Below are 21,050 nucleotides of genomic sequence, written 5' to 3'. Positions count from 1 at the left end.
GTGAGTGTCCTGCATTTTGTGTAAAGCGCAAGCAACTTTTAGGAGCATATAGCTTCAGATTACTGGCGGATCTGGAAAACGTTAACTTAAGCAGTCTGCTAATGTTTTTGGAACAATCTGGTTGGTTCAACAAAGAAAAATAATCAAGAAGGTTCAGCGGTTAAAACTAGAAGTGCCCATATGTAATAGGTACTTTTAGTTAATGTGGTATCACAAAGGACTGAATAGTCTAAGTGAGTCTGAATCTTAATCGGGCTGCCACTTTAACCTAACCTAACCGAAGGCACAATTTTAAAAGCACTTCCAAAAATGTCCTCCCAAAGATGTTCTTTATTTTGAATGCACAGAAAGTCCATTTGAGACAATTTTTTATAATTCGCTTTTTTTCATATTTTTATTGTTTCAAATGGGTTAAAAACAGATTAAAAATTAATAAAATAGTGCAAATTATTTAAATTTTGCCGAAAAAATGCTAAGTCCTTTCTAGAAAAATAGCGAATTTTTGAAAATATTTGATGTCAAACGTTCCAGACAAGCGTTATAATGCATTAAAAATCATAAAAAATGTTAAAAATTATTTATTTGTCAAAACATCACAAACATCACACCTTAATAAGCGATGCAAATTCAGTGCAACGGCTGTTGAAATGGTGGACATCCGTCCTATGGCAAGCTCATGTTAAATTCATCGCTTCTGCGCCAATTTTGTACCACTTCCGGCTCCAAAAAGAACTTTTTTGGCGACGCTTTTTTTGCTGGGTTCTTAATAGTTTTAAAGGCACTCAGCGCAAGTTCAGTTATTGCTGTAATTCTTTTCAAATGTTTAAACTAGTACTTCTGTTTGTACTTATCAATTCCCTCTATAAAAGTTACAAAATTGTTACTAGAAAATAATTTCACAAGGATGATGAGTTATAAAAAACACTGGATAATAACCTTTTAATAGTTTTAAAGACACTGGACACAAGTTAAAATATAACTGGAATTCTTGTGGAAAATTTTCAACTAGTACTTATCTTTAAATTTGTCAATTCCCTCTGCAATCAATACAAAATTGTTACTAGAAAGTAATTTCACATTGGTTGATATAAAAAAATTTTTACAGTTATAAAAACACTGGAAAATAAACTCCACAAATTCAGTTTAATGGATAATAAATTCAATATTGTTTGCAATTATTTATCATAACTTTAAAATCAAGGTGATGATATACAAAACAGTATGGCTGACATTTTCAATGATCGCATAACCTTAACAACCCATCAAAGTTTGACAACAACTAGAAATTATGTTACTATCTTCACCTTATGATAAATTAGGCATATTATGCATGAAATATTTGTGGTTTCCAATGAAAATCGCCCAAACATGGTAATTCACACTGATAGTTTCGAAAAATTACCATAGGATACAAAGTTGTTTTTTTCTCAAAAAACAATTTTTCGTTCCAAAATTGCATTCGTAATGATTTAAAGCACCGCAGATGATAAAGATAATTTTCACGTATCGCATATGTGGAAAATCTCCTGCAAGCATAGGAATGCCAGAAACATGTGTCGATTTGTTTAGTTTTGAAATCATCCATGGAAGACTTATAATGGTGGCATTTTACACATACTCACCGAGAAGTGCTTACATTTAAGTGTTATCAACGAAACGACGATGGTCATTCATCATAGGTCTATGAAATGGTGAGATTGGTGTGGAAGAAGATGATGATGATATTGACGGTTGGGACAAATTTTCCATTGCGGTTTTGGAGCTAAACAAAACAGCTGCCTATCATTGGATTTTAACATTGTTCCATTGTTTCATGATTTAGCATTCAGAAAGGCAAAACGTATTTGATGGAACGAACCTACCAAGCAATACCTATAGATTACACTGCACTCATGGGCCCAGGGTAGTGTACGCCATTTCCAGTGAAATCATATTGAACGTGACTTCCGTGTTATAGATTTGTGTTCCTCCAATGCCTCCAATAATTACTGAACTCCATAGGCTAGGCAAACAAAACAAAATCTTGGCAATATGAATAAATACAAAACGAAACATGCCCTTACAATCCCATAAATATAAATTTGATGGACAACAGAAAAATCCAATAAAAGCAATTAAGAAAAATTGTATTCGTACTATTTTTTTATTATTTACAGTCAGTCCTCTTCCCTTTTTGACATGACATGGGTGGACATGACTAGGCGACCCTAAAGTGCAGAAGGCAACACCATGTCCCATGTAGGTTCAATTGTTACCGCAATAGAACCGCATGTTCATTGGTTTCGTATGCAAAACAATTACTATGCGATTCTGAGTTGGCTTGAGGAGGAGCAGGAGGCAAGGCACAAAAAACAGGCAGACTGCTTGGTTAACTGTCCATCATAGATCAACCAGAGTATCGGCAAAATCTAAGTCAAATGACTAGAAACGATATATGGGACATTCCAGGAAATATAAAAAAAGATGAAGAAGTCAAACTTATTGGGTTTATAATTATATAATGGAATGATCGATCGCAATGAAAGGGTTGGCTCTGCTCGGTCGCCATGGGCAAATGGTTAATTTTAATATAAATGAAATTTTAATATAATGAAATAATCGAGACCTGTATATTTCCTTTATTTGTTGATACTTTGCTTTACATTTATCCTAGTGGGTCAAAATTGCCCAAACAAATTTTTTTATTAGAATTTTATTCTAAAGAACTAACATAGTTGAGTTTAAAGCTCTGTTTGGCTGAGTTCTTTACAAAAAAAGTTCCAAAGCCATGTTTAAAATACATATATATGAATGGATTTATATTGGGCCAATTAGACCCACTACAGGATAAGGGTTAATATGTAAGCCACTTTTGTATTAATATAGAATTATATTGCGACCGATCATGAACTCCCTTATTAAGTCATCTGGTAATTTTCGCCATAATTTAATTTCTATAATTTTATGACATGTTGTCAAAATATTATTTTGTAAAATATTTTATTAAACTTGTACAAATTGCATTGGCGCCCGATCTTGAATTTTCTTGAAATTTCATTCATCTGGTAAATTTCGCCATAATTGAATTTCTACAAATAAATTTAAAAATTTTATTTTGTAGAAAATTTTGTCAAAATTTTAGTGGCAAATACTTTAACCTGATTTTGATATTTATATTAAAATTTGCCATGTGAAAATGGCTACCGAGCAAAGCCAACCACAGATTATAAATATAGGCACAAAATACTAATACAAAATCAATTTATTGAATATATTTAAGGTATAGCATACACGACCAGAGAAATATTATATTGATATGAAGGAAAATCTACAAATTTCACTGACGCCCGATCATTACCTTTTTTTGGATTTTCATTCATTTGCTTAATTCCGCCATAATTTAATTCATTTAACCAATTTTATAAAAGTTTGTCAAAAAAATTATTTTGTAGTACATTTTGTCAAAATTATTGTTCAAAATACTTTAAGCTGTGTTTAGAGATCTTGTTATTTGTTATTAAATTGGGCGGCCGATCACAGATCATTAATGTCACATATCTCAGTTCTTCATCATTGTTTCTTTCTACATATCAGATTCTATCAAAATAACATTTTATTATTGCTTTATTCTAGAAAATTTGTCAATGATTATCATATCATATGGCGACCGATCACAGATCATTAAATTAAAATATATCTATTCTTCATCATTGCTATTTTTTCTACATAACAAATATACTCAAAATAATATTTTATTGAAATTTTATTCTTTTGCCAATGATAATTATTTAAATATTCTCAAAATAATATTTTATTGTTTTATTTTAGAAAAATTTGTAAATGATAATTATATCATATGGCGCCCAATCACAGACCATTAATTTTAGATATCGCTGTTCTTTCTCATTGCTTGTTGTCTACATAGTCTACATGTCAAAAACAATATTTTATTGTTTTTTTTTTCTAGAAACTGTCAATGATAATTGTATCATATGGCGCCCGATCACAGAAACGGTTACCACAGTTGGTAGAATTTTACCAAAAATTTTCGATTTTTTACTGTTTGGTAGATTGGTAGAATTCTTGATGTTTTGGTAGATTTTACAAAATATTTCTATAGAAATAAAATTTTTTACAAAATATTGTATAGATATCTAATTTTGCCAAAATTTTCTATAAAAATAAAATTTTGGCAAAATTTTCTACGAAAATAAAATTTTGGCAAAATTTTCTATAGAAAATAAAATTTTATATAAAAACACAATTTGGCAAAAAAAAAATTGCAAAATTTCCTATGGAAATAAAATTTTGATAAAATTTATTATAGAAATAAAATTTTGACAAAATTTTCTAAAGAAATAAAATTTTGACAAAATTTTCTAAAGAACTAAAATTTTGACAAAATTTTCTATAGAAATAAAATTTTGACAAATTTTTCTATAGAAATAAAATGTTGGCAACATTTTCTACAGAAATAAAATTTTGATAAAATTTTCTATGGAAATAAAAATTTTGGCACGCGTTTGTATAGAAATAAAATTTTGCTAAAATTTTCTATAGAAATAAAAGTTTGGCAAAATTTTCTAAAGAAATAAACTTTTGGCAAAATTTTCTATAGAAATAAGATATTTACAAAAATTTCTATAGAAATAAACATTTTGGCAAGCGTTTGTATAGAAATAAAATTTTGCTAAAATTTTCTATAGAAATAAAATTTTGCTAAAATTTTCTATAGAAATAAAATTTTACCAAAATTTTCTAAAGAAATAAAATTTTGACAAAACTTTCTACAGAAATAAAATTTAGACAAAATTTTCTATAGAAATAAAATTTTAGCAAAATTTTCTATGGAAATAAAATTTTGACAAAATTTTCTATAGAAATAAGATATTGACAAAAATTGCTATAGAAATAAAATTTTGACAAAAATTTCTATAGAAATAAAATTTTGACAAAATTTTCCGTAAAAATAAAATTTTGACAAAATTTTCTATAGAAATAAAATTTTTCTATAGAAAATAAAATTTTGCCAAAGTTTTCTATAGAAATAAAATATTGGCAAAATTTTCTATAGAAATAAAATTTTGATAAAATTTTCTACAGAAATAAAAATTTTGGCAAGCTTTTGCATAGAAATCAAATTTTGCTAAAATTTTCTATAGAAATAAAATTTTGACAAAATTTTCTATAGAAATAAAATTTTGGCAAAATTTTCTATAGAAATGAAATTTTTACAAAATTTCCTATAGAAAGTAAATTTTTACAAAATATTCTATAGAAATAAAATTTTGCCAACATTTTCTATAGAAATAAAATTTTGGCAAAATTTTCTATAGAAATAACATTTTGGCAAAATTTTCTACAGAAATAAACATTTTGGCAAGCGTTTGTATAGAAATAAAATTTTGCTAAAATTTTCTATAGAAATAAAATTTTAGCAAATTTTTCTATAGAAATAAAATTTTGACAGAATTTTCTATAGAAATAAAATTTTGACAAAATTTTCGAATAGAAATAACATTTTCCCAAAATTTTCTATAGAAATTAAATTTTGACAAAACTTTCTACAGAAATAAAATTTAGACAAAATTTTCTATAGAAATAAAATTTTGACAAAATTTTCTACAGAAATAAAATTTTGACAACATTTATTATATAAATAAAATGTTGACAAAAATTTCTATAGAAATAAAAGTTTTGGCAAGCGTTTGTATAGAAATAAAATTTTGCTAAAATTTTCTATAGAAATAAAATTTTGGCAAAATTTTTTATACAAATAAAATTTTCTACACAAATAAAATCTTGGCAAATTTTTTTATAGAAATAAAATTTTGGCACAATTTTCTATAGAAATAAAAATGTTGGCAAGCGTTTGTATAGAAATAAAATTCTGTTAAAATTTTCAATAGAAATAAAATTTTCACAAAATTTTCTATAGAATAAAAATTTTGACAAAATTTATTATAGAAATAAAATGTTGACAAAATTTTCTATAGAAATAAAATAAAATTTTGACAAAATTTTCTATAGAAATAAAATTTTGACAAAATATTCTATAGAAATAAAATTTTGCAAAATTTTCTATAGAAATAAAATTTTGGCAAAATTTTCTATAGAAATAAAATTTTGGCAAAAATTTCTATAGAAATAAAATTTTGGCAAAATTTTCTATAAAAATAAAATTTTGACAAAATTTTCAATAGAAATAAAATTTTGACAAAATTTTCTATAGAAATAAAATGTTGACAATATTTTCTATAGAAATAAAATTTTGGCAAAATTTTCTATAGAAATAAAATTTTGACAAAATTTTCTATAAAAATAAATTTTTGACAAAATTTTCAATAGAAATAAAATTTTGACAAAATTTTCTATAGAAATAAAATTTTGACAAAATTGTCTATAGACACAAAATTTTGCCAACATTTTCTATAGAAATAAGATTTTGACAAAATTTTCTATAGAAATAAGATTTTGACAAAATTTTCTATAGAAATAATATTTTGGCAAACGTTTGTATAGAAAAAAATTTTTGGTAACATTTTCTATAGAAAAAAATTTTTGGTAAAATTTTCTATAGAAAAAAATTTTTTTGCCAAATTTTCTATAGACCTAAAATTTTGCAAAAATTTGCTATAGAAACAAAATTTTGCCAAAGTTTTCTACAGAAATGAAATTTTGATAAGCGTTTGTATAGGAAAAAAATTTTGCTAAAATTTTCTATAGAAATACAATTTTGCCAAAATTTTCTATAGAAATAAAATTTTGCCAAAATTTTCTATAGAAACAAAATTTTACCAAAGTTTTCTATAGAAACAAAATTTTGCCAAAGTTTTCTATAGAAATAAAATTTTGCCAAAATTTTCTATAGAAATACAATTTTGCAAAAATTTTCTATAGAAATACAATTTTTGACAAAATTTTCTATAGAAATAAAATTTTGACAAAATTTTCTATAGAAATAAAATTTTGACAAAATTTTCTGGAAAAACAAATTTTTTTCTACATAACAAATACTCTCAAAATGATATTTTATGTAATTCTTATTAATTTTAATTATATCATATGGAGCCCGATCACAAACTATTAATTGCAAGTATCATTAGTCTCCACCACTATTTATTATTGTTTTCATTTTTTTTTCGTTCTAGATATTACTTTCTGGAATCACTCATATCCACTTTATCGATTCATGCATCTTTATGTATGAGCATACACATTCAGGCAGCCATTCATCTGTCTGCCTTTACTACTATCTGTAATCTATCTTTCAATCCATTCATCCAACGGGGCAAATAGTCTAGGTCTTGGCAAGCCAGTCACTCATCCATCTATCACTCAAACCGATTGCACTTCCGTTTTATGGTGTAAAACCAGCACTTTGTTCGATATGCAAAACATTTTTTTAGATCAACATCAGTGAACTCCCGCTCCCGACTGCACCATCATGATTTAGGACAAACAAACGAATGCAAATTCAAGTAGAATTGAACTGAAGTGAATTACATGGACAGTTTTAGCTTCAGCATCATTTACCATTACCTAACTTACTCCTACTTCGAGTGCCCTCCTATAGCTAGGGATGCCTTAGTGCATCATCATTATAGTATCACACTTTGGACATCACACTTCATTGTTACAATTTACAATTGTTACAATGCCTATCTATCTATCTATCGTAGGTGTTTGGTAAGTGTGCACTCCATAGATTCCGGAGGGCTTAGTTTATCCGATATTGTTTCTGCTGTTGTGAATATGTCCAAGAATTGAATGGACACAGAGACAGACAGACAGATGGATCGATGAGACTACTATGGAGAAAAAGCTCGTTAATCATAATTGAACTTTGGTTGTAGTTTTCTTTTTCTCCATCCTTCCCTGTATCAATAGTCCCTCTTAGCCCTCTTTTGTAGTCCAGTATTGGACAATGTATGAAATTGTGGCAAAAAATGGAGTATTGTTCAATAGGTGATTTCTACTATAGCAGTTTCATTTTTTTTCTCCGTTCATGTGAATTGTTAGATGTTTTATAAAAAGTTAGAATGTCAGCACTCACTACTACTGACCAGAAGGCTCTGGGTGTTTGATATATATATTTTTTTCTGTCGACCAAGAGCCATCACCAACAGGGCATAACCTCCTTGTGGTTATGCGTGGCACTCTCTAAATTGTGTGGTATTTTCAAGAAATTGTATGTCAAGCAGCACTTCAGTTTCACGACAAGCACGTAATTTATATTGTCACGATGATGAAGGAATAGCTTTTCGAATTTCTAAATTTGCATTGGTAAACAATTTAGATTAAGCTTTAAATCGTCTTTATTTCAAATTTTCGTTTTTTTTTTGTGGATTCAAGGGTGGCTACAAGCAACAGTTTGTTTTTTTTTTAGGATTATGGGAAACAAAATATTATTGCTCTGATATAAGAATTATTAGATTTTTGGGGACAAGCTTTGAATTTTAATCACTTGATGTGCTTGGGTTTTAGTCAATAAAAAATTCATAAGAAATTCTATATCAATCATAGAATGTGGAATGACAGACAAAAGTAATTCATTCCTGAAAAATTTTCAATAGTATTTGAAGGATTGAATAGGAATTTGGAACAATACTGTGATATACATTCAGATTGATTTATTGATTTTAAAAATCCGTAACTATAGAAATGAGTCGACGAAAATTTCTAAACTCGTGTTGAGTTTTTCCAAACAGTTATGAGAAGATTTTCTTTATATAATTTTTTTTTCCTAAATAGTTAAAATTTTTTCAAACTGAACATTTTTTTGTTCGTAACTTTTAGTGAGTAACTTTTACTTTACTGGCGGCTGAGCAGAGTTAATCACAGATTATAAATATAAATTTTACAAATGAGAAAAAACGCTTTGTTCAAATCAATTACGCACTAAATAGTTCATATTTTTCTAAAATGAGAAAATGTTTTTTTTTTTTTTAATTGTGTTGTTAACTTTCTAAAGTGAGTAAATTTTATTTTAATGGCGACCGCGCAGATCCAATCGCAGTTTATAAATGTACAGTCAAAAAGTGAGAAAAAGTGTAGAGCAAAAATCAAATACAAACAAAATAAATTCAAAATTCTAGTTCCAATTACTTTGAATTATTTTTACAGATCTTGGTATTTATCTCTAAATTGGGTGTCCTATCACAGATCATTAATTTAAGATATCACTATACTTCATCGTTCTACATTTCTTCTCTTCCATGAAGTTCGAACAGTGCCTTTTTAACAATTTTTTATATCGAATTACTGATCATCCGCTATCTTAATCCCTCCAAATGATACTAATTTTGAACTAACATCCACCACCATAGGGAGCCACCGTGGTGCAATGGTTAGCATGCCCGCCTTGCATACACAATGTTGTGGGTTCGATTCCTGCTTCGACCGAACACCAAAAAGTTTTTCAGCGGTGGATTATCCCACCTCAGTAATGCTGATGACATTTCTGAGGGTTTCAAAGATTCTCTAAGTGGTTTCACTGCAATGTGGAACGCCGACTCGGCTATAAAAAGGAGGTCCCTTGTCATTGAGCTTAACATGGAATCGGGCAGCACTAAGTGATAAGAGAGAAGTTCACCAATGTGGTATCACAATGGACTGAATAGTCTAAGTGAGCCTGATACATCGGGCTGCCACCTAACCTAACCTAACCTAACCTAACATCCACCATCACCCTTAACGCCTGCTCTTCTTCTACTTCAACATAATTTTATCCACTTAATATAGAACGTCTGCCACTAAGAGCCTTTTAATTTTCAATGGTCTATTAGCACTTTAGATCATTTGATTACAGAATGAATACCTGGCCTCTTGGTTAATTTCATACATAGACGACCCCTGGTGTTTGATATTCCTGGCAATTGTATCAAACAAATCGGGGAGGAAAGACAGAAACATATCATACACTCAAGTAAGTAGAGTTATATCGAGGAAATAATCTAATTAATCATTTTTTGAAGAGACAACAACGATGACGACGATGATTGCTATGATGATGATGATGATGCTGCTACTGATACTGATGACATGCACGCAATCACTTACAGACCAGATATATGCCATGATATATGGTAGTGTATCCATATCTACCTCATATGAGGAATACATTGAAAGCTTCGTATTTGAATATGTACATCGTACATAGATACAGGCACACATATGACATTAACAAAAATAAAAACAAAACATAATTAAATCAAGTATGAAAAGCCCATTACATAGAGTACACATGGATCGAAAGACGGACAGATATACACTTGAGACTAGGAAGGGAAAACTTATAGGCATTATAAACCATTATGCTCTGCAGAAGATATCTTCCTAGTAGCCTACATTACGCAGCTTATGAGTATGATTTTGACTTGTGAACAGATGGTATGATGATACTGAAACTTTGGCAGCAGTTGCTAAAGATGATATTTATGAGTTCAATGCTTATTTGTTGGTATCCATCGAAAGTTTTGACAAAAAAATATGAAATACGAGGGACTGTAAAACAAATTTTGAATAAGAAAAACAAATTCACGCTAATACCACTTCCTCATAGAAAATTTTGTTAAAGTTTATTCCCATAGAAAATTTTGTAAAAATTTGATTCCCATAGACTATTTTGTCAAAATTTTATTTCTATAGAAAATTTTCTCAACATTTTATTACTATAGAAAATTTTGGAAAATTTTATTTCAATAGAAAATTTTGTCAAAATTTTATTTCCATAGAAAATTTTATTAACATTTTATTTATATAGAAAATTTTGCAAATTTTTTTTTTCTAAAGAAAATTTTGTCAACATTTTATTTCCAAAGAAAATTTTGTCACAATTTTATTTCTATAGAAAATTTTGTCAAAATTTTATTTCTATAGAAAAATTTGTCAAAATTTTATTTTTATAGAAAAATTTCACAAAATTTCTTTTCTATAGAAAATTTTCACAAACTTTTATTTCAAAAGAAAATTTTCACAAACTTTTATTTCTAAAGAAAATTTTCACAAAATTTTATTTCTATAGAAAATTTTGCAAAATTTCATTTCTATAGAAAATCTTGTCAACATTTTACTTCTACAGAAAATTTTGTAAAAAATTTATTTCTATAGAAAATTTTGCAAAATCTCATTTCTATAGAAAATCTTGTCAACATTTTATTTCTACAGAAAATTTTGTCACAACTTTATTTCTTTTGTTAAAGTTTATTCCCATAGAAAATTTTGTAAAAACTTGATTCCCATAGACTATTTTGTCAAAACTTTATTTCTATAAAAAATTTTATCAAAATTTTTTTTCCACAGAAACTTTTGGAAAAATTTATTTCCAAAGCAAATTTTGCCGAAAGTTTATTTTTATAGAAAATTTTGCAAAATTTTATTTCTTTAGAAAAGTTTATTAAAATTTTATTTATATAGAAAATTCTGTCAAAATTTTATTTCTAAAGAAAATTTTGTCAAGATATTATTTCTATAGAATATTTTGTCAAAATTTTATTTCTATTGAACATTTTGTCAAAATTTTATTTCTATAGAAAATTTTATTACTATAGAAAAATTTCACAAAATTTCATTTCTATCGAAAATTTTCACAAACTTTAATTTCTATAGAAAATTTTCACAAAATTTTATTTCTATAGAAAATTCTGTCACAATCTCATTTCTATAGAAAATCTTGTCATCATTTTATTTCTACAGAAAATTTTGTCAAAATTTTATTTCTATAGAAAATTTTGTTAAAGTTTATTCCCATAGAAAATTTTGTACCAATTTGATTCCCATATTCCACGATTTTGTCAAAATTTAATTTCTATAGAAAATTTTATTTCTGTAGAAAATTTTGTCAAAATTTTATTTCCACAGAAAATTTTGGAAAAAATTATTTCAAAAGAAAATTTTGCCAAAATTTTATTTTTATAGAAAGTTTTGCCAAAATTTTATTTCTATAGAAAATTTTATCAAAATTTTATTTATATAGAAAATTCTGTCAAAAATTTAATTCTAAAGAAAATTATGTCGAGAACAGAAATAGAAAATTTTATTACTATAGAAAAATTTCACAAAATTTCATTTCTATATTTTTCATTTCTATATAGCTTAACCAACAGAGGAAAAGTATGTTTGTCAATTTTATTTGGGCAAAGCCCTATAGACTGCAAGATGGTTGGATGTACAGCTGTTTCGGAATTACCACATTCCTCATCAGCATCCTCTACTTGCAGCAAAACTATCAACCAATTATCAGAATAAATTCGGGTAATTCACTCAACCCAAAGTGAACTACACTTGAACCTCCCGAAAAAGGGTTTGATAGTCGGCTACTGCCTAAACAAATTTGCCAGCATATCTCTTTTCCTTTGCCAAACTCAAATCATCGATTTGAATGTATTTGGCTGGGTTTGTTTTTGAGCGTGCTTCCTCTATCTTCATTCGTTTTGTTTGTTATTGTTGGCTTCTCTTCAATCGTTATTGTTGTTTTTTTTTTTTTATCTCAGCTTAAAGCCATGCATTAACTTAACTACAAGTGTTATAAATTTTGTTATAATTTTATTTCTATAGAAAATATTGTCAAAATTTTATTTCTATAGAAAATTTTGTCAACATTTTATTTCCATAGAAAATTTTGTCAACATTTTATTTCCATAAAAAAGTTTACCAAAATTTTGTTTTTCCCATCGAAACTTTTGTAAAAATTTGATTCCCATAGTCTATTGTGTCAACATTTTATTGCTATAGAAATTTTTTTCAAAATTTTATTTCCACAGAAAATTTTGGAAAAATTTATTTCCAAAGAAAATTTGCCAACATTTTATTTCTATAGAAATTTTTGTCAAAATTTTATTTCTACGAAAATTTTATTTATATAGAATTTTTTTCAAGATTTTATGTCTGTCAAAAATTGTTTTTTGTCAATTTTTTTTTGCTATAGAAAAATTTTGTCACAATTGTATTTCTATAGAAAAATTTTTCAAAATTTTATTTCTATAGAAAAATTTAACAAAATTTCATTTCTATAGAAATTTTGTCAAAATCTCACTTCTATAGAAAATCTTGTCAACATTTTATTTCTATAGAAAAATTTGCCAAAATTTTATTTCTAAAGAAATTTTTGTTTAAATTTTATTTCTATAGGAAATTTTGTCAAAACTTTTTCCTATAGAACATATCATCTAAATTTTATTTTTATAAAAAAAAAATTCACAAAAAATCGAAAATTTTCTCAAATTTTTACTTTTATAGAAAATATCGTCAAAATTTTGTTATAATTTTATTTCTATAGACAATTTTGTCATAATTTTATTTCTATAGAAAATTTCGTCAAAATTTCATTTCCATAGAAAATTTTGTCGTAATTTTAGTTCTATAGAAAATATTGTCAAAATTTTATTTCTATAGAAAATGTTTTCAAAATTTTATTTCTATAGAAAATTTTCTCAAGATTTTATTTCCATAAAAAAGTTTACCCAATTTTTTTCAAAATTTTATTTCTATAGAAAATTTTCTCAAAATTTTATTTTTATAGAAAATTTTCACAAAATTTTATTTTTATAGAAAATTTTGTTAAAAGTTTTATTTCTATAGCAAATTTTCTCAAAAATTCTATTTCTATAGAAATTTTGTCAACATTTTATTTCCAAAGAAAATTTTGTCGAAATTTTATTCCCATGGAAAAATTTTTTAAAATTTTATTTCTATAGAAACATTTTTGTGAAAATTTTATTTCTCAAAATTTTATTTCCATAGAAAATTTTGTGAAATTTTTATATCGATAGAAAAGTTTGTTAAAATTTTTAATTCTAAAGAATTTTTTTTTCATAATTTTATTCCCAAAGAAAATTTTGTCAAGATTTTATTGCCATAGAAAATTTTGTCAAAATTTTATTGCCATAGAAAATTTTGTTAAAATTTTATTCCCATAGAAAATTTTCTCAAAATTTTATTTCTATAGAAAATTTTCTCAAAATTTTATTTCTCTTGAAAATTTTCTCAAAATTTTATTTCTATAGATAATTCTGTCAAAAGTTTATTTCAATAGAAATTTTTAATTTCAATCAGTGTAAAAATCATTTCTACTTTTCTCCTCGTAGAAAAAGTCATTGATATAATTTCTTGTCATTCAAGAGTTTGTAATGTATACATTCAACATGAAATTGGTTTAAATTTCAAACATAATTGACTTTGTGATGAGCAACTATGAATGCAGTAAGGAACACTTGAACAGATATGGATAAAAATTATGGAACATGGTCAAAGACTATCAGCCAAGGACTGCATTACATTTTCAAAGATCAACAAATCATGTAATCATGCTCCTCTTCATTATCAACTGATATATGTATGGCATTTTCCTCAACTTCAAAGACTCTTCCCTAGTTTTATGAAAAGTGATGATAGGAAATGAAGCTGTATGGTTTTAATGCCCCCAACATACTGATGATGATGATCAAGAAAATGTTAAAGATCAGAGTGCTTAAACATAAATATTGAATTAAAAATCAACGACGATAAATCAAAACCACTCGTGTTTGCTATTGTCTTCAATCAAATTGAATTGAAATTCGTAATCGTATGAAGGCAAGCAAGCAGGCAGACATGCATCCATGCTTGAGTGAAAACCCTCTGTCCGTTGGATGCTTCTCCCCCTCCATGTTTATGATGTAGTTTTGACCTTCTGGCCTGATGATGGTGAATGGGTAATGCATTACAACCCAAACTCCAACATGGAAGTCTAAGTAAATTGTTCACATATGTTGCGGGGCTATCAGTCTGTCTGCCTTACCACTTTATTAAAATCATGTAAAAGTGATTTTTGACTACCCGCAGAAATGAAGACACTTCTTCACCTAGGAAACATAAAGATTGATCATGACCATATCCAGAAAGATGCCAATGATTACAATAAATGGTATTGGTTAAGCCATATGGTCTTACATATGAATATTTTATTGACAATCTTTTCTATTTTAGGTAAAACCATATAACTCGATTTGTATCCAGGTTTCAAGGTAATAACCAAGCTATCTTCATTTTCCTTCATCTCCACTCTTTTGTCTCATCTCATTGAGGCGTCTGTTCTATATGACCTCCCTGGAATAGTTTGTTGTTTTGTAGTCTTTGTTGTAATTCTTCTTAGCGGGAGGAAAATAAAGATGCGTCCCCATAAAAAGGAGTAAATTATGATGATTATGGCATATCATTTATGCCATTAAAGGCTCTTTAAGCAAACCCATAAATTACATTTTCAATGAACTAACTCCCTACCTCCTTCATAGTTAACTGCAGGCGGGCATACAGACACGCAAGTACACAATCAACAACACCTAAAAATATATTTGTGCGCATATAAAATTGTGGAGCAGGGTAATAAAAGTTTTAGCAAACAAGATTTGTAGAAATTTTGGTAGAAATTTACTCAAGATATTTACTTACCTGTAATAAATAAATCTTTTTATAAGTAAGAAAAGATTTTGCACTTATGGCCATAAAACCAAAAATATGGGAACTTACCTAAAAGAAAAGAACATTTATAAAATTAATAATTTGAAATTTTAGGAAATTAGATTGCACACATTAGAAAATCTTAATGATTGTGATAAAACAATATACCAGTAATCCATTTAATCATTGATATGGGTCAAATCAATTTCCCTTGCTTCTCAGTAATAACACTATAATGTGTTTAAAAAATATATACTTGTTTGTATATTTACTTTTACTGAAAAAGCGACTGCACACATTTAAAATTCGTATCAATTCCGGTAAAGGAAAATCCAGGAAGTCATTTTAATCTTTCAAATCATAACGATCAACTTTCTTTGCTGTTCAGTAATGGTCATACTTTTAAAATAGTAAGCAAATATTTGATAATGGATATAATCGATAGTTATAAAATTTAAAATCTTATTAATTAGTAAAATATGCTTCCCACCATATTCGGAAGCTAATCTGTTTAATTATTGAAAGATTTAACCCTCTGGTGCATAGCCCCGCCTTTAGACGGGGTCTAGAAAAAAATCGATTTGATAAATATTTTTTTAAATTCTAAAATTCCGACTTTTCTTAAAGTGTAGTGAAAGCTTCAAGTCGCGTTTCTGTTTTTTCAGATTGGCAATACTCTTTCTAGCTTTCGAGTAATGTCAATTTAAAGTGACAGATGACTACTTCCGCGTGGTTTTTATTATTTTTGCAAACTGGCAACTTTTTGCAAATAAAAAAAGTATACATTTTTGTGTCGATTTCATTAAAAAAAAAATACCAACGTTTAAAAAATTTTACGTTCTTTCTGTGAGTATTGTATTTTGATAAAAAAAATTTCACAGGTGAGTAAATTGAAAGATATTTAACACCGCCTTCAGGAGCGCTCATGCATTGCGCTGTTCACTTGTTCAGCCACCATCTTTCAACCAGTTTCAAATTTATTATGTTATTTTTAAAATTATCGGACTGATTCTCATTGTACCAGCTTTGGACATGTTCCGTAAAAGTAAAACATATATGACCGAGTATGAAATTAGCGAATTCTTTGAACAAACACTATCCGATAATTATACTTCTGGCGATGAATGCGACTTTGATAGTGACGATGAAGCCCCGCTTGACTCTTCTGTAATGATGGGTAATGCTCTTGAATCCAATTTAAATTTGACGGATTCTGAGCAAGCTACCACGGTTAGTGCACCTGATACTTGTTCTTCATCTGCTGCTTATGCTGCTAACCCTAGTGGATCTGCTTCGTCGACAATCACACGTTCCAGACAACGAACATTAGAAGTACTAGAAGCAACCGGTGGGTTACAATTGTCCAACAAGCATATGTGTGGTGTGGATAATGTTGACGGGCTAATTGGTCGATACCACATAAAAATAAAGTGTAACAAGAGGACTATTCGAATATTTTATCATAATTTGGACGTAGCTATGGTAAACGCATATTGTCTTTATATTTAATAGACTAAATAAGGACGTCGTCAACTGTTCACTACCTGACTTCAGAACAGAAGTGGCAAAAAACACTGTATTTGATTCATACGGTGCAACCTGGCAAACGTGTTCGTCTATCATCTTTAACTCGCCCTACAACGGCTAAAAAGACATATTTGCCAGTGCATAATATTAGATACGATCAAATAGGCCATTGTTGCGATTTTTTGGACCGCTCCGGCAAAAAAACATGCAAGTATCCAGGATGTAAATCGGAAACTCAAACATTTTGCGTTAAATGCAAGATTAATTTATGTAATTCAACAACAAATAAATGTTTTTACAAGTTCCATAATAAAGAATGAATAAAAATTTACAACTTATGTAGATAAAATTATTTTGTTTTACATTTGAATAAAAATGTAGCTGTATAAATTTTAAGACGTTAATGCATAGGCTCGCCTCAAGGCGGATTTAATATTTTTACCTGTAAAAGGTGAACGAGGCATCCAATCAAAAAAAAAACAACCTCAGATTCGTGATCAGCGACCTTAAATTAGTCTAATAAAAAATTAGAGGTCAAAACAAAAATTCATGCATTAGAGGGTTAAGATCATTTTGCCTTGTTTTTCTGTATAATAGTACACCCAGAGAAGGAATATGATCACCTCAAATATGTTTCAAGAGCAAAATGTTATTTTTGGATGGTGGCCATGTATCATGCTTATTGCAATAATGTTGTTTTCTCGCCAAACATAACATGTTTTCCGAAAACGGATACATAATTTTCAAGAAAATAATATGTTTGCGGTAAAAATGTTACATGGTCACCATCCAAAAATAACATTTTGCTTTTAAAACATGTTTAAGGTGATCATATTCCTTCTCTGGGTGTATTTTTAATAGTTTGTAATTATATGAAGTATTCTGCACACATTAGAAAATCTTAATGATTGTGGTAAAACAATGTACTAGTTATCTATTTAACTATAGATATGGGTCAGATCAATTTCCCTTGCTTCTCTGTAATAACACTATAACATATGCTTGAATCATATATACTTTTTTGTATATTTACTGAAAAAGCGGCTGCACACATTTAAACTTCTTTTTAATTCCGTTAAAGGAAAGGACTGTAAGACGTTTTAATCATCCAAATTATAAAAATCAATTGTCTTTGCTTTTCAGTAATGGTAAAAATTGTAAGAAAATATCCAAATACATTTTTTTCGTATAATCGATATTTAAAATCTTAGTAATTAGTTAAATATGATAGGAAGGGATATTAATCTCTTTACTCATAGACAATTTTAGGATAAATTTCTCTTCTTTTTATGTATAATTATATTTTTAATCCTTTAGGATTATTTGAAAAATTCTGCACACATTAGAAAATCATTATCATTGTGCCAAGGCAATAACTAGTAATCCATTTAATTATTGATATGGCTTAGATCAATTTTCCTTGATTTTCAGTAGTTATACAATAATATATTTATATGTTTAAATAATAACAGATTGGCTGATATGTTCCCGGTCTGACACATAGATGGCGTCGCTAGTATTAAATGCATATTATTTTTATATACAAATGATTCGTGTCAAAATTTGACGTCTGTAAGTCAAGTAGTTTGTGAGATAGAGCATCTTTTGTGAAGCAACTTTTGTTATTGTGAAAAAATTGAAAAAAAGGAATTTCGTGTTTTGATAAAATACTGTTTTCTGAAGGGAAAAAATACGGTGGAAGTAAAAACTTGGCTTGATAATGAGTTTCCGGACTCTGGCCCAGGGAAATCAACAATAATTGATTGGTATGCAAAATTCAAGCGTGGTGAAATGAGCATGGAGGACGGTGAACGCAGTGAACGCCCGAAAGAGGTGGTTACCGACGAAAACATCAAAAAAAATCCACAAAATGATTTTGAATGACCGTAAAGTGAAGTTGATCGAGATAGCAGAGGCCTTAAAGATATCAAGGGAACGTGTTGGTCATATCATTCATCAATATTTCGATATGCGGAAGCTCTGTGCAAAATGGTTGCCGCGCGAGCTCACATTTGACCAAAAATAACAACGTGGTGATGATTCTGAGCGGTGTTTGCAGCTGTTAACTCGTAATACACCCGAGTTTTTCCGTCGATATGTGACAATGGATGAAACATGGCTCCATCACTACACTCCTGAGTCCAATCGACAGTCGGCTGAGTGGACAGCGACCGGTGAACCGTCTCCGAAGCGTGGAAAGACTCGAAAGTCCGCTGGAAAAGTAATGGCCTCTGTTTTTTGGGATGCGCATGGATTAATTTTTATCGATTAACTTGAGAAGGGAAAACCCATCAACAATGACTATTATATGGCGTTATTGGAGCGTTTGAAAGTCGAAATCGCGGCCAAACGGCCCCATATGAAGAAGAAAAGTGTTTTTCCACCAAGACAACGCACTGTGCCACAAGTCATTGAGAACGATGGCAAAAATTCATGATGGGGGCTTCGAATTGCTTCCCCACCCACCGTATTCTCAAGATCTGGCTCCCAGCGACTTTTTCTTGTTCTCAGACCTCAAAAGGATGCTCGCAGGGAAAAAATTTGGCTGCAATGAAGAGGTGATCGCCGAAACTGAGGCCTATTTTGAGGCAAAACCGAAGGAGTACTACCAAAATGGTATCAAAAAATTGGAAGGTCGTTATAATCGTTGTATCGCTCATGAAGGGAACTATGTTGAATAATAAAAACGAATTTTGACAAAAAAAATGTGTTTTTCTTTGTTAAACCGGGGACTTATCAGCCAACCTGTTATTAATGAAGAATTTATTAGCAACGTTGACAGCTTCTACTAACTAGGCAGCGTGATAACAGCAGAGGGCGGCACTGATGACAATGTAAATTCTCGGATACAAAAAGCAAGAACCGCTTACCACAAGCTTCGAAATATATGGAAATCAAATAATCTTACACCGTAAATGAAAATAAACATATATAGGTTAGGTTAGGTGGCAGCCCGATGTATCAGGCTCACTTAGACTATTCAGTCCATTGTGATACCACATTGGTGAACTTCTCTCTTATCACTGAGTGCTGCCCGATTCCATGTTAAGCTCAATGACAAGGGACCTCCTTTTTATAGCCGAATCCGAACGGCGTTCCACATTGCAGTGAAACCACTTAGAGAAGCTTTGAAACCCTCAGAAATGTCACCAGTATTACTGAGGTGGGATAATCCACCGCTGAACAACTTTTTGGTGTTCGGTCGAAGCAGGAATCGAACCCACGACCCTGTGTGTGCAAGGCGGGCATGCTAACCATTGCACCACGGTGGCTCCTACATATATAACGCGTGCGTCAAAACTGTGCTATTGTATGGATCCGAGACCTGGCTTGTAACCAACAGCATCAAGCAGAAACTACAGGCTTTTGGCAACGGATGTCTTCGCAATATTCTAAAAATTTGGTGGCCACGCAATATCTCCAACGAGGAACTTCTCAAAATGGCCGATCAAGACAATAAAGCATACAAATTAAAAGGAGAAAGTATAATTGATTGGGGCACAAGGAGGAGAGGCAGACCAAAGACAACCTGGAGACGTACAATTTTCAGCGAGACTGGCAAATCTTTTGCCCAACTACGCTACATAGCAGCGGACCGAGACCGATGGAGATTCTATGTACACAGCCTATGTTCCTGACGGAATTTGCTGAATATATATACATCTTTAATATCTATAACCAATGCCCAGAACTTGGAACTGATAAGCGCAAGTCAAAATTTCCTTTGTGTTGCACTCTTTTCTCCCTCATTGTCTTCCGTTAAAGATTCATTTTTGGAAATAAAATTGAATTACGAATTTTACTGTGTATAAAACATTGTAAGGAAAATAAAATAAAGGTAATTTGCAAAAATATTATAAGAGTGTACCGATATATTTCTTTGCTCATTTTCGGGCTTTTGTGTCGTTAACATTGAATATATAATCAGCTGGCAAAAAAATTGGGGCATTATAGGGTTATTGAATCCCGTAATATTGAAATCTCATCACATCTGAAGAACTAATGCGAAATCAAAAAAGCGGATGCTTAAAAAGATAAATTCCGCCCTAAGACTAACCCATATAAAATTCATTACTTCTGAGCCAATTTTACACCACTTCCGGATC

The 21,050-nt window shown here is 29.3% G+C and overlaps 1 protein-coding gene across 3 annotated transcripts in view; it reads right to left on the bottom strand.

Moving 5' to 3' along the window:
• fra (neogenin protein frazzled) overlaps positions 1 to 21,050 on the bottom strand; it is a 350,043-nt gene that overhangs the window by 286,308 nt on the left and 42,685 nt on the right. The window lies entirely within an intron of this gene.

This window comes from Haematobia irritans, chromosome 5 (genome assembly GCF_050003625.1).
Source record: "Haematobia irritans isolate KBUSLIRL chromosome 5, ASM5000362v1, whole genome shotgun sequence".
In the NCBI taxonomy this organism is placed as follows: domain Eukaryota; kingdom Metazoa; phylum Arthropoda; class Insecta; order Diptera; family Muscidae; genus Haematobia; species Haematobia irritans.
This window is presented reverse-complemented; position numbering and strand designations above follow the sequence as displayed.